Source organism: Geotrypetes seraphini, chromosome 11, assembly GCF_902459505.1.
Source record: "Geotrypetes seraphini chromosome 11, aGeoSer1.1, whole genome shotgun sequence".
In the NCBI taxonomy this organism is placed as follows: Eukaryota; Metazoa; Chordata; class Amphibia; order Gymnophiona; family Dermophiidae; genus Geotrypetes; species Geotrypetes seraphini.
In genome coordinates, this window is record NC_047094.1 from 32,208,760 (window position 1) to 32,224,285 (window position 15,526).

Below are 15,526 nucleotides of genomic sequence, written 5' to 3' on the forward strand. Positions count from 1 at the left end.
TGAAAAATTCCCTTACTGTCCCGAAGGCTCACAATCTAACTAAAGTACCTGGAGGGTAATAGAGAAGTGAAAAGTAGAGTTAGAGGAAAAATAAAATAACAAGACAGCATTGATCTAAATACTTGGAAGGTAGAAGAGAGGAGAGAAAGGAATAGAAGCAGAATGGGTTAGCGTTAGTGATGAAGTGGAGCAAGTAAGTTTAGGAGGAGCGATTGAAGTTTCCAGAAAGGGCTTCTTCAGGGAAGAGTCTTGGCCGACAGTCCCAGGATGCCTATGTCTCCTCCCCTGCGATGTTCTCTCTCATGCATATTCATTAGGGTTATCCTGAAAACCCAATTGGCCTAGTGGTCCTCCAGGACAGTGTTGAGAACCACTGATCATTCTAAAGTATGGAATCTGGAAGGGACGTAACAGAATTCTGTTCTCATACTTAAAATTAAACATTTCCTTTGCATTTAGTGTACATCTAGAAAAAGAACAAAGCAGAACACAACAACAACAACAAAAGACAATGCATTCCAAATGCAATAAAACATAGAATTGATATGAACTGGTGGGGATGACCATTGAAGTGACAGCTTCAAGAAAGCTACTGAATACATTTCCTGGAGAGAGCAATAAATTAAACTCTACTGGTTCCACAAAAAGCAGTTTCTTACCTGTAATGTTGGTTTTCCATAGACAGCAGGGAAATGCAATCATAAATCATTACTCAATGATGGCAGCCACATGGACACAGGACAGCTTGTTTAATTTGAAAACATTCTCCACTCCATGCACTAGTAGCCCCATCCAATCCATATCATAGCTAAGTCAGAGAAGATAGGGGGAGGGAAAGTGCAATGATTTCCCTGCCACTTACAGAGAACCCCCATTACAGATTAGTATCTTTGCTTTTTCCAGGGACAGCGAGGGAAATAACCATAAATTGCAGTGATTGCAAAACTGAAAGTCACTGTGAATTACAGCTATATATGTAACTCGGGCAATGAAAAATCAAGGGGAAAGGGAATGGAAATTTAACTGAAGAAGTTTGCTCAAATTCACTATTCTATTTTGATGAAGTATCCAGACGGTAGTGTTTTATGAAAGTGTAAACTGAGGTCCATATCTCTGTTCCACATATATCCTGAAATTAATTTGTAAGCAGACTTTCCTTGGATGCAGCTTTTCCTTTGATCACTGGTATTCTATTATTTTTATTTACAAAATCAAGTATAGTAATCACAATCAGGCAAAATATAACAGTATAATATAGCAATTAATCTTTAAGAGGCTGAGAACTGCTGAAGCATTCCCTCCCCTCCCCCCCAACCATTCCCCGTCCTTCAGCTCCAAATCACCTGCTATATCTTCAGAGCCTCTACAGCTTGATCATAGCTAGAATGCCACCTAGCCTGGTACAGCTAAAACCTGACTGCCCCGAAGACTGCTCCAGCTGCTGCCCTGGAGGTTATCTTTTCTCCCATATGCAGGTAGGCTTCCATCAGATTGAGATAAGTCAGAAACTCCCCGACTGCCAGAATGACAGATCTCAAGGTCTCCATGTGAAAAAACCCCTCTTTCTTGGGTACCATGAAGTAAATGGAATACCTTCCAGTGCAAACCTCCTGAGGGGGGACACTGGGACCACCACTTTGAGATTGAGCAGCCTTTACAGTGTTTGACAAAAAGCCCATTTCTTCCAAGCTGCCTGACAAGGAGAAGAGAGGAAATGATCTGGCAAGGGCCGGGAAAACTCCAAAGCATAACCGTCCCAAATCAATTCCAAGACCCACTGATCCGTTATCTCGGCCCACCCTTGGTAAAACTCTTGCAACCGGGTTCCCACTGGTACTAGGGGAAGGGCAAGGACTGTCCTCAGGAAGATGGGGCAACTTAGAGTAACTCAAGGCCTGAACCAGCTTGTCCAACTCCTCGCCTAACAGGAAAGAGCCTCGAAAAGGAAATTTACTAAGCTTAGCCTTAGATGCTGCATCTGCTGACCAACCCCAGAGCCACAGTGTATGGCGAGAAGCCACTCCAAGAGCCATAGACTTGGCCGATGCCTGCAAAAGATCATATATGGCATCTGAAAGATAAGAAGCACCAAGCTCAATCTTAGCCACCTCCTGATCCACCAAGGACCAGTCACCGATGAATCCTTTCCAGATGGTGTCTCCGACAAACATATGTAAGTGTCATCCGTCCCCTTGAAAGGATCTTGGAGGTCCAAGTCCTCATTAGGAGAAATCGCATCTCCAAATAATAAAATCCTCATCCCATGAAACCTGCGGGCGCTTGGACAAAGTGAGGGGGTGGGGGGACTGGGCTGCAGCCAATGCTGAGGGGGCCGAACAGGGGTAGACGTGAAAGGCAAAAGCACCCCTCCCCCCCAAAAAAAAATACACCCCCCCCCCCCCGGGGAAGAAACAGGACCCCCAGCCGCCTGCAAGTATGCCTTGTAAATGGCCAAAACAAAATCTGGGGCAAACCCACCTGGCGGCAAAGTAGGACTCATTGCCAAGGCAGGATACCCAGCAGAAACTTGTTCCTTCTCTCTAAGACAGGGGGAAGGTCGCGTGAGGTTACAGACAAGATGGCTGAGCTTTGTGTCAAAACTGGCGAAAAACCCACTGAAAAAAACTCCCCTAAGGCCTCCTCTGATCAGATTCCCACCTATCTACTCAGCACACTCTCTCCTACCATCATCCCTTCCAACTGTCACATTCTCAATCTATCATTGCAATTATTGCCCTATCTTCCTCCTCCCCTACTTATCCAAGCTACTTGAATGTGCTATTCATCAACATTGCCTTGATATTTTGTCATCCCTAGCTATATTTGACCCACTCCATTGTGAGACTCAAAAGTGAAGGGGATGAATATGTAGAAGTTGATAAACATAAGGCTGAATTACTTAATATTTATGTTCTGTATTCACAGCTGAAGTGCCAGAAGCAGGACTGCAGAAAACAAACGCAAATAGGGCTGGTGGTATGGTAGACCCTGATTGATTTTCAGAGGATTGTAGTCATGAGGAGCTAGCTAAACTAAAATTGGACAAAGTGATGGAGCCAGATGGTGTACAGCCTTCTATCTCTTCAATATCACCAAAATTTGCCCCTTCCTCTCTGAGCACACTACCTGGACCCTTGTCTACGCTCTCATAACCTCACGCTTAAGATTACTGCAATCTACTTCTAACTGGTCTCCTGCAGTGTCGCCTCTCCCCCTTGCAAAATGTGAAAAACTCTGCTGCACGACTCACCCCTCTTCTTAAGTCACTTCACTGGCTCCCTATGTGCAATTGCATACAGTTCAAGATCTTATTGCTGACCTACAAGTGTGTTCATTCTGCTGCCCCTCAATATCTCTCTTCACTTCTCTCTCCTTATACATCTCCCAGAGAACTCCGTTCCTCAGATAAGCCGCTCTTAGCTGTACCCTTCTCCTCTGCCAATTCCAGACTTTGTTCCTTTCATCTAGCTGCCCCCTATGCCTGGAATAAATTACCCAAGTTTGTCCGTCAATCCCCTTCTCGTGTTTAAAAGCAGACTGAAAACCCACCTTTTTGATATAGCCTTCAATCCTTAACCCTACTCCTCTGCCCTCCAACCCAGTCAGCTGATTAACTGTTCCCCTTAACTGTATCCATGACATCTTGTTTGTCTGTCTTAGCTGTTTAGATTGTAAGCTCTTTTGAGCAGAGACTGTTTGCTTCTTCTTTGTGACTATGTGCAGCGCTGTGTGCGGCTGGTAGCGCTATAGAAATAATTAATAGTAGTAGTACATCCGAGTGTACTGAAGAAACTCAGGGAAGTTCTGGTGGCTCCGCTAGCTTACCTGTTTAATGCTTCTTTGGAGTCAGGCGTGGTACCGGAGGAATGGAGAAGGGAAGATGTGGCCCCTCTCCACAAAAATGGAAGTAAGGAAGAAATAGGGAACCACATGCTGGTAAGTTTGACTTCTGTGTTAAGTACATTAATGGAAACGCTTTTAAAACAGAGAATACTGACATTTCTGGAATCCAACGGATTACAGGCCCCGAGGCAACATGGATTCACTAGAGGTAGGTCTTTGACTGGGTGACGAGAGAATTGGACAGAGTGAGTGTGATAGATGTGGTGTTTTTAGATTTTAGTAAAGGCTTCGATAGTGTTCCACACAGGCACCTAATAAATAAGCTAAATGCCTTCAGCATCGGCCTCAAAGTGAAGGAATGGGACAAGAACTAGTTGAATGGAAGGTGACAGATTAGTGGTCAATGGAGATCTCTCTGAGGAAAGGGATGTTACCAGTTATATGCCTTAAGGTTCGGCTGAAGGGCTGCCGGCTACGATTTGACTCTTTGCAGATGATGTGAATAACGCTAGGAAGGACTTAGCGAAGCTTGAGGAACAGTATGAAATTTGGCAGCTAAGATTTAATACTAAGAAATGCAAATTTCTTAGGGAAACATCAGGGAGGGAAACATCAGGTAAAGGGAGCTTGCTGGGAGAAGACTAAGGGGCATGGAGACACAGGGGGACTGGGTGGCACGAGGGCGAAAGCTGAGGGCAATATAGAGGTACCACAAGGCGAGGGGGATCAAACAGAGGCTCAAGGGATGATAGCCCAGGAGGGGGCCGGTAGGGATAGAAAACCCAGAGGAAAAGCGGGGAAGTGGGGTGGCGGGAATGTGGGGAAGCTGAAAGCTAAGAGGGTAAAGGCTGAGGGCAAAGCAGAAGCACAGGGAACGGGAGAACTGCCTGAAATCCAAGGGCAGGCGGCCCAGGTAAATGCAGAGGTGGAGGAAAAACGACGGGACCTACGGGACCTGCGGTGCTTATACGCAAATGCAAGAAGCCTCATGGCCAAGATGGGTGAACTAGAAGTCGTGGCCAAGGGGGAGGACCTAGATATAATTGGAATTGCAGAAACCTGGTGGACAGAGGAAAATCAATGGGATGTGGCGCTGCCGGGGTACAAGCTCTACAGGAGGGACAGGACCCACAAGAAGGGGGGAGGCATAGCACTATATATAAAGGACTCTATCCACTCGGTCGGGATGGATATGGCAACGAAGGCAGAGGGGCTGGAATCGCTATGGGTCAAATTGCCGGGAAACAAGGGTGCAGGCACAAAACTGGGGCTGTACTATCGCCCACCTGGTACGCCAGAAGGAGTCGGACATGACTTGGAAGCGGAATTGAGACAGGAATGCAGGACTGGAAGTGTAACAGTGATGGGGGACTTCAACTACCCGGGAATAGACTGGAGTACGGGTCACTCCAACTGCACTAGGGAAACAGGATTTGTAGAAGCTGTGAGGGCTGCTTCATGGAGCAACTAGTCAAAGAACCGACGCGAGGGGGTGCTACTCTTGACCTCATCCTAAACGGATTAGGGGGGCCTGCAAGAGGGGTAGAAGTGGGAGGACCACTAGGCAACAGTGATCACAACGCGATCAGATTCACATTAGAAAGGGGGACACCCATAGTAAGGAGGACCGCAACAACTGCGCTCAACTTCAAGAAAGGGAACTATGTTGCTATGAGGGAAATGGTGGGGAGGAAGCTCAGAAACATCTTTAGGATGGAGACTGTGGGAAGCACCTGGACCCTATTCAGGGACACCCTGCAGGAAGCACAAAGAATGTACGTCCCCAGTTTCAGGAAAGGCTGCAAGAACAAGCGATCAAAGGACCCGGTTTGGATGTCAACTGAAGTAAAGAGGGCAATAAATGACAAAAAAGTATCCTTCCGGAGATGGAAAAAGGACCCAACGGAGGAAAATCACCAGGCGCACAGGAAATGCCAAAAGGAATGCCACCAAGAGGTTAGAAAAGCGAAAGGGGAATACGAAGAGGGGCTGGCCAGGGAGGCGAAAAACTTCAAGGCATTCTTCAGTTACGTAAAGGGGAAGCGACCAGCGAGAGAGGAGGTGGGGCCGTTGGACGATGGGGATAGGAAGGGAGTGATTAAGGAGGATAAAGAGGTAGCTGAGAGGTTGAACACGTTCTTCTCGTCGGTTTTCACGAGCGAAGACACATCTAATATACCGGACTCAGAGGAGCTCATGAGTGGGGAACAGGCCGAAAAATTGGAGCACATAGAGGTAAGTAAGGAGGATGTCCTCAAACAGATAGACAGGTTAAAATGCGGTAAATCACCGGGCCCGGACGGGATCCACCCAAGGGTTCTGAAGGAACTAAGACAAGAAATAGCGGGCACAATCCAGCATGTTTGCAACCTATCCTTGAAAACTGGTGAGGTACCAGAGGACTGGAAATTGGCGAATGTCACACCTATCTTCAAGAAGGGATCGAGGGGTGACCCCGGGAACTACAGGCCGGTGAGCCTGACTTCAATTATAGGGAAGATGGTGGAAGCTATGATCAAGGACGGCATTTGCGAGCACATCGAGAGGAATGGCCTACTGAGAACAAGCCAGCACGGATTCTGTAAGGGAAGGTCGTGCCTAACGAACCTTCTGTACTTCTTTGAGGGAATAAGCAGTCGGGTGGACAATGGGGAACCCATAGACATCATTTACCTCGATTTTCAAAAGGCTTTCGACAAGGTGCCACATGAAAGGCTGCTTAGGAAGCTGTGGAACCACGGGGTGGGAGGGGATGTGCACAGATGGATCAAGCACTGGTTGTCGGGTAGACTGCAGAGGGTCGGAGTGAAGGGCCAATATTCTGACTGGCGGGGAGTCACGAGCGGTGTGCCACAGGGATCGGTGCTGGGGCCGTTACTCTTCAACATATTTATCAATGACCTGAAAAAGGAGGCAAAGTGCGAGGTTATAAAATTTGCAGACGATACCAAACTGTGCGGTAGAGTTAGGTCCAGGGAGGAGTGTGAGGACCTGCAAAGGGACCTGGACAAGCTGGAAGACTGGGCAAACAAATGGCAAATGCGCTTTAACGTGGAAAAATGCAAGGTCATGCATATAGGGAAAAAGAACCCATTGTTCAACTACAAATTGGAGGGGGCATTGTTGGGAGACAGCAGACTTGAGAGAGACTTGGGTGTGCTGGTGGATGCATCACTGAAGCCATCTGCACAGTGCGCAGCAGCCTCGAAAAAAGCCAACAGGATGCTGGGCATCATAAAGAGGGACATAACAACCAGGACACTGAAAATCAGGGGAGGGAAGTTTCACGGCGACTCCAGGAAGTACTTCTTCACCGAAAGAGTGGTGGATCATTGGAACAGACTACCACTCCAGGTGGTAAAGGCCAGCAGCGTGACGGATTTTAAGAATAAATGGGATACTCTTGTGGGATCTTTAAGGAAGTAAATTCAGGGGGGGGATACTTGGAATGGGCAGACTTGGTGGGCTGTAGCCCTTTTCTGCCGCTTTTTTTTCTATGTTTTCTATGTTTCTATCATGCCATTGTATCGAGTGATGGTGCGTCCACCTCTGGAATACTGCGTTCAGTATTGGTCGCCACACCTCAAGAAGGACATGGCGGTACTTGAGAGAGTCCAAAGGAGAGCAACGAAACTGGTAAAAGGGCTGGAACACTGCCCATACGCCGAGAGGTTGGATAGGCTGGGGCTCTTCTCTCTGGAAAAAAGGAGGCTCAGGGGAGATATGATAGAGACCTTCAAGATCATGAGGGGCATAGAGAGGGTGGATAGGGACAGATTCTTCAGACTGAAGGGGACAACAAGTACGAGGGGGCATTCGGAGAAACTGAAGGGAGATAGGTTCAAAACAAATGCAAGGAAGTTTTTTTTTCACCCAAAGGGTCGTGGACACTTGGAATGCGCTACCGGAGGAAGTGATCAGGCAGAGTACGGTTCAGGGATTCAACAGGGATTGGACGGATTCCTGAGGGATAAAGGGATCGTGGGATACTGAGAGAGGTGCTGGGATGTAACACAGGTATAGAAAGCTAACCATGTAATAAGTATAGAAACCCAACAGGTCGTGCATGTGCAAGACCGGAGGGTTAGGACTACGATGGGAAGATAGGACTTCAATGAGAAACCAAGGTGGCAAGGGAGCCCCTTCTGGTGATTCAGACAGGTCGTGACCTGTTTGGGCCGCCGTGGGAGCGGACTGCCGGGCAGGATGGACCTATGGTCTGACCCGGCGGAGGCACTGCTTATGTTCTTAAATACCTAAGCGAATGGTACAGTTTAGGGGGGTAAAGAACTTTTGTGCACAAAAGAGAAGTGAGACTTGGGTGTGATAGTATGTGATGATCTAAAGGTGGCCAAACAGGTTGAAAAGGCGATGGTGAAAGCTAAAAGGATGCTAGGATGCATAGGGAGAAGTATGGCCAGTAGGAAAAAGGAGGTATTGATGCCACTGTATAAGACTCTGGTGAGACCTCATTTAGAATATTGTGTGCAATTCTGGAGACCCCAGCTTCAAAAATATATATCAAGATGGAGTTGGTTTAGAGGAAGGCTACTAAAATGGTTGGTGGTCTTCATAGTAAAGCATATAGGGACACACTTAAAGATCTCAATATGTATACTTTAGAAGAAAGGCAGGAAAGGGGAGATATGACAAGAGACATTTAAGTATCTACTTGGCATAAATACACATGAGACGAGTCTCTTTCATTTGAAAAAAAAAATCTCTGGAATGAGAGGGCAAAAGATGAAGTTAAGAGGTGATAGGCTCAGGAGCAATCTAAGGAAATACTTCTTTACAGAAAGGATGTAGATGTGTGGAATAGTCTCACAGTAGAGTGGTAGAGGCAAAGATTGTGTCTGAACTCAAGAAAGCGTGGGACAGGCACATGGGATCTCTTAGGGACAGAAGGAGATAGTGGATGCTGTAGATGGACAGACTTGAAGGGCCATTTGGCCTCTACCTGCCATCATGTTTCTTTGTTTCCAATCAGGCTTTTGTCCCCTGCATTCTAGGGAAACTACCCTTGCTAAAGTCTCAAATGAACTGTTCCCAGCCAGATCCAAAGGCTCCATCTCCATCTTTCTTGATCTGCTGTTTTTGACACTGTAGACCCCTTCTCCTTGATACACTGTCCTCACTTGGATTTCAGGGCTCTCTTATCTCTCACATCACACCTCTTTCACTGCTATCCCACTATCAGCTTGGGCACCCCAAGCCTCTGTCCTTGGACCTCCTCTTGTTCCCACCTATACTCATTCCCTTGGTGCTCTGATCTCCTCCCATGGTTTCAATATCATCTCTATGCTGACGACTTCCAGATCTACCGCTCTACACCAGAAATCTCTTGAAATCCAGGCCCGAGGCTCAGTCTGCCTGTTTGACATTGCTGCCTGGATATCCCACTGCCACTTAAGACTGAACTTCTTATCTTTCCACCTAAACCCATCTCTCCTCTTTCCCTGTTCTCTGTTTCTATGAACACCACCCCCATCCCCCCTGTCTCATCAGCTCGCAACCTCAGGATCATTTTTGACTCCTCTCTCTCTCTGCACTAATCCAATAGACCACAATACCTGATGTTTCTTTCTCTATGTCACCACCAAAATCTAACCTTTTCTCTCAGAGCACACTACAAAATCCTTATCCACACTTATCACCTCTTGCATATACTGCAATCTGCTTCTCACAGGTCTTCCACTTAACCATTTCTGTCCCCTTCAATCTGTTGAAAATTCTGCTGCATGACTTATATTCCACCAGAGTTGCTATGTTCACTTCACCCCTTTCCTCAAGTCACTTCATTGGCTCCCTATCCATTTCTGCATACAGTTGTAAGTGCACACACTCTGCAGCTCCTCAACACCTCTCCTTTGTTATCTCTCCCCATACTCCCCCCCCCCCAAGAACTCTCTTCATCAGGCAAGTCTCTTATCTGTACCCTTCTCCAACACTGTACTCCAGACTATGTTTCTTTTCTCTTGATGCACCATACATCTAGAACAGTCTGCCTGAGTCAGTACATCAAGCTCTGACCCTAGAAGTATTCAAAATCCAGGCTTTAGGTCCTCTTTTTCAGGTTGCTTTTAACCCCCGCCCGCTTGTAAAGCACCTATGTCTGAGAAACTCCCTAACCCCCTACTTGTCCTGTGTGATTAGATTGTAAGCTCTACTGAACAGGGACTCTCTTGAATGTTTTAATGTATAGCACTGCATACATCTAGCAGCTCTAAAGAAATAAGTAGTAGTAGCTGCTATCCTCACACTGCTCCTGGTACAGCTCAAACCCATGTTTAACAGCTGACTGCTCTGATGCCACTCCCAATTATCACTAGCTTCAATTTCTCCCTCTCTCCTGCAACTACTAAAATAGATATTTGATTCCAGTACACTCACACCTAACGCTAACCACAAGCAGGAATTCCCTTTTTTTTTAAAAAAAAATATTTGGAGGCACAGAGCTACTGACCAATCCGGGAAAGGGGGGGGGGAGGGATGGACCAGGATGCCTCCAGATATTCTTATCAAAAGATCAGGCACAGGACTGCAACACTACCCTGCCTGCCTGGACTCTAATGGGGGACCACTTCTCCAGGTGGTCCCAAGAGTCATAGGTAACCACTATCAGAACAAGCTGCACAGCTGTACACATCTACTGTTTGCTAGAGACAGAGAATGCTGGTTGGATTGGAGCTGCATAGTGTTCTATATAGGGGCATGGGATCACAATACCTTGTTCTGTCTCTCCATACTCTGGTAGAAGGTCATAACACATTCATTCTGGACTGGTCTGGTGGACAATTATAGTAGGAAACTACCTTAAGTAATATGAAAATACAGTCCTCCCTAGACTCATAGGTTTTAATCTAGGCAATCATAGATTGGTTGATAATTTCTCCAAAGACCTTACTTTAGATTTACATATTGACCAGATATTATATTTTCTAAGGATGGGACAGCATCCATTAAAGTAGGGAAGGAAGGAAATAATGATAGATCCCAAAGTACAGTTACTTAGGTGTTATCCAGGGACAGCAGGCAGATATTCTCACATGTGGGCGACGTCATCGACGGAGCCCCAGTACGAACCTTCAAAAGTGCATCGCCACTTTAAGAATCTCAGAAAGTTTGCGATAGCCCGCACTGCACACACGCGAGTGCATTCCCGCCCGACGTAGGCACGGTCCCTCAGTTTAATAAGCCAGCTAGAAATGGGTAATGGGTGGGTTGTTAGACTATCTGCCTGATGTCCCTGGATAACACCTGTTATGGTAAGTAACTGTGCTTTATCCCAGGACAAGCAGGCAGCATACTGTATTCCCACATGTGGGTGACCTCCAAGCTAACCAGACTGGTGGGAGTGTTGGCTTTTAGGAAAATACGTTTTCTAATACTGGCTAGCCGAAGTGCCCATCCTGTCTGGAAAAAGATTCCAGACAGTAATGTGAGATGAATGTATGAACCGAGGACCAGGTGGCAGCTTTACAAATTTCCTCAATAGATGTAGATCTAAGAAAAGCTACTGAAGCTGCCATAGCTCTAACTTTATGGGCTGTGACATGACTCTCCAGTTGCAGTCCAGCCTGAGCATAATAGAATGATATATAATAAACAGACAAAAAAAGTCACTACTATGAACTGTCACTGTACACAACAACTTAATAAAAACGAGCCTCAGACACATTGACTGAATATATAATTACAAGTCAGGTACTTTTAGCCAATAAGGCAACAAGTCCTTAATCATCGGCTCCTCTTACATGTTAGGTAGGAATTCAATAAAAAACTCAAGACATAGTCTGAGAAAAACCTGAACCCCACCCTACTGAAGAGTAAGGTATAATCACCAGTTTACAGTCACACAGCAGTGTGCCACAAAGTTAAATAAAAAAGTGCACAAAACAAAACACAAAAGCATCAAAAAACAAAAAAGCCAAGTACTTAGCTGGGAAAAAAAGTAGTAGTGGGTCCTCCAGGTCAGTTCAGGAATTGTCTCAGCTCCAGCTGCACACACTCCGGTCTCTCAACGGCTGGTAGCCCACAGCAAGTCCAGAAAAAGATAGCCGTGCTTCTACATAGAGTTCTTACAGGAGCCAACTTTAGTTGTAGCACACACTTGATCCCACAAGCAAACAGTTCTTCAGCCACGCCCAAAGGAAACCCAGCACAATGTTTGTAGATTTCCCAGAGTACTCACAGCCAATGGAAAATAAAAAAACCAAAATAAAACAAACCCTTCTTCAACAAGAGTCTTGTTTCACATTCAAATTGTTTCCTCAGGAAAAAGGGCTTCACAAGCGCACAGCACATTCTTTTCCTTAACAACGGCTGAAGAAACAAAGATCCGAAGTGATAAGTTCCCAACAAGTGATGTACAGTTGAAGATGCCCTTTGATTGGCTGTGGAAGAGGATGGTTCAAGTGAATTGAGGTTATGCTTTCCAGAAATCGGTCAAAAAAAGACTGGGTAGCAATAAGATATTCTTTTCTTGTTTTATCTTTTTTTTGTATTTCTAGATATTCCTGTATTTTGTTATTTTATTATGTAACAAATATTAAATAAAGTAATTTTAAAAAGCCTGCTTTCAAAGGGTTAAAGATTTCAGTGATATAAGAGATATTCTTTTCTTGTTTTCTCTTTTTTTTGTATTTCTGGATATTATTGTATTTTATTTTATTATGTAACAAATATTAAATATTAAATAAAGTAATAAAAAGACTGGGTGGCCTTTGTGGGAGCAGTGGGCTGAGCCTTAGCAGGATGCTGCTGTTTCTGCTTCTTTGGTGGAGGTCATGCTGGAGCTGAAGCTTTAACCATAAAACACCTTTGATAGGAGGAAGTAGGCTTGAAAGGTCTCGAAGGTGGAGACTTTTTCTTTGGTTTTACCACGGTATCCCACCTGGTCTTGTGGGCGGACAGCTTCTGAGTTGCAGTGCCTGCTGATTCTCCAAACAGCTCGTCCCCCAGACAAAGCACGTTGGCAAGTTTATCTTGATGATTCACATCCATGTCAGAGACCATCAACCACTCTAGTCTCCTCATGACCACTGACATGGAAGAGGCTCTAGTTGTTAGCTCAAAAATATCAGGCCGAGTGGACCATGTACTTTCAGAGTTGGAGGACCGTGCTGGTAAGGTGTTGAAAACTTTTCCACTTCCAGGCCGGTATGTACTTGTTGTACCCAGAGTACTGCTTGACCAGATGTTTCAGGTAGCAGGAAAAATAAAAGTTGTAGTTTACAGCTCTGTTTGCTAGAGCTCTGTTTGGTAGAGCCATCTCCCAAATTTGTCCATGGTACGGCCCGTTAAAAGAGGTAGATTTCTTCAAGTAGATTCCACCAGCAGGGATTGATGAGGGAGTCGCGGCTTATCAAACCCTGGCAGAGCAATGATCTTCTCAGGATATCATGTAGGGAGAGCTTGAGCTTCTCTTTTGGAGGCTGATCGTCTAAATATTCTTTACTGTGCTTGGAGTCAGCCTCCAACTGCACCAAGAGATCTTTTCCCATTTGCCGTATAAACTTTGAAAAAGAAAGTTTCTCGGTGGGAGAGGCTGCTCGAGTTGGAGATCCTCTGGAAAAATGTGATGCATGAGAATCCTCCGCAGCGGTGTCAGACAAAGATGGATCAAGATCAGAATCCTTCTGTAAGTCTGAGTCCTTTAGCATCGAAGGGGATTGGTGCCGTTGCGGTGTCGGGGCCTCTTGTGAGACACCTTCCCTGACTTGACAGGACTTTGATCCGAATGCCTGGATGAGGACATGTGTCGTTGTGCAGACTGAGACCCAATGCCAAGAAGATTAGTGCTTCCGTGTCAAAGATGGCAGGTTTGACACCTGCAAAGTTTCCTTACAATGAATCGATGCGGTGTCGACAGTGCCCATGGTCTTGGGTGCATGCTCAGGCTGGACCGGCACTGGAGGAGTCAGTGTCAGGAGCAACATTTGGAAATGTTCCCCAAGCTCAAGAAGCAAAGCATCAATCTTTTGCTTAAAGGTAAGCACCGGTACAGAAGGCTTTGATGCCGGTACCAAAGGTGCAGCAACCTATTCCGGCGAAGAAGATGCTGATGTTGAGGCACTCCTCGATAAAGGATTCTAGCACTTTCGCGATTTGTGCAAGGTCGACCTGACTAGGCTCAATACCTGCGTCTCAGATGGGGAAGGGGAAGGCTTCTTAGCCAGCTTACCCAAAGGGATATCTTCAATGCAGGTCGTGTCAACGCAGGCTCCCCTTCCATGATGACACCGAAAAGTTTCTGCTGCTGCAAAATTCTATTTTTAATAGTCCACTTTTGCAGAGGAGAGCAGCGATTGCACGTCTGGACATAGTGCTCAGGATCCAAACACTAGAGGCACCAACTGTGAGGGTCCGTGAGGGAAATAGTTAGAGCAAAGCGACTTCACTTTTTGAATCCCATCAGCGGGCTTGACATGGATAGGAAGACCATCTCAGCCAAATTGAATTTGATGGCTGAAGTGGCCGAGAAGCCCCCGCCGGGCCAAAAACCCACAGATGAGGAAAAATAACAACTTTTTTAAAAAGTTATTTTAAAACAAAAGGGAAAAGAAAGAAAGACTAGAAAAATCAAAAACCGTGAGAGCGGGAAGGCAAAACAAGTATCAACAGTCACAGAAAAGTGATTTATTAGCTCTGTGGAAATTAAGAAACTGAGAGACCGTGCACCTATGTCGGGCAGGAAGACACTTGCGCATGCGCGGTGCGGGCTATTGCAAACTTTCTGAAACTCTTAAAGTGGCGATGCAGTTTTGATGGTCTGTACCTGGGCTGTCGGCGACATAACCCATACGTGAGAATATGTTGCCTGCTTGTCCTGGGATAATAGGTTATCCTATACTGTGGATTGTATAATATTTATTGGCAAAAATGATTTTGCAGGTGTCTGTATCTCTCTCTGTGTGTGTATGTAAGTATGTATGTATGTGTGTATGTATGTATGTGTGTATATATATGTATATATATATAAAATATATTATATACATATACACGAAGGTTGAATGAAAAGTAATCCTTCCACCTCCATAACTTATTGTACTGAATAAAAAAAGAAAATTATTCAAACTTGCTCTTATTACATGTATATACTTTCTTAAATAGTCACCACATATTACTGCCAGCAATGGACAGATTTTTGAAAGCTGTCAGTAAAAAAACTGCACATCTTGTCTCTTGAACCAGGTGCTCACAAATCCTTCCCACCTCATTATTCAAGTCAAAAAGATGCCACTGAAGGTATGGCCTTCAATTTCAGCAAAATATAAAAATTGCATGGTGTTAAGTCTGGGCTTTTTGGCAGATGGCATAAGACAGACCCATCTTCGCAACTTTCTCCGTGGTGTTTTCTGTTGTGTGAGGCTTACTGTTGTCCTGTTGTAACAAAATATCCTTTTTGTGCTTCCAAACTCTTTTCATCATACTTTCAAAACTTTTCAGGGTTGTGATTTAATGCTCCAAGTTGCTGGCTGGTTCAAGGAAATCCATGTGAACATTTCCCAAAAGACTGCAACCATAATTTTTTTTATATACCTTGTATTTAAATGTTGTTTACTGATTGCAAACCACCTTCTTTCTTTGGTAAAAGGCAGTATGTAAAATAAAAATCATTTTTTTTCCTGCAGAAGCCTGTTTTGAATTTTTAATTTGCAGGTGAATCTTTGTGATGATA

General features: G+C 45.2%; 1 protein-coding gene across 4 annotated transcripts in view; it reads right to left on the bottom strand.

Moving 5' to 3' along the window:
• GSPT1 (G1 to S phase transition 1) overlaps positions 1-15,526 on the bottom strand; it is a 132,804-nt gene that overhangs the window by 45,394 nt on the left and 71,884 nt on the right. The window lies entirely within an intron of this gene.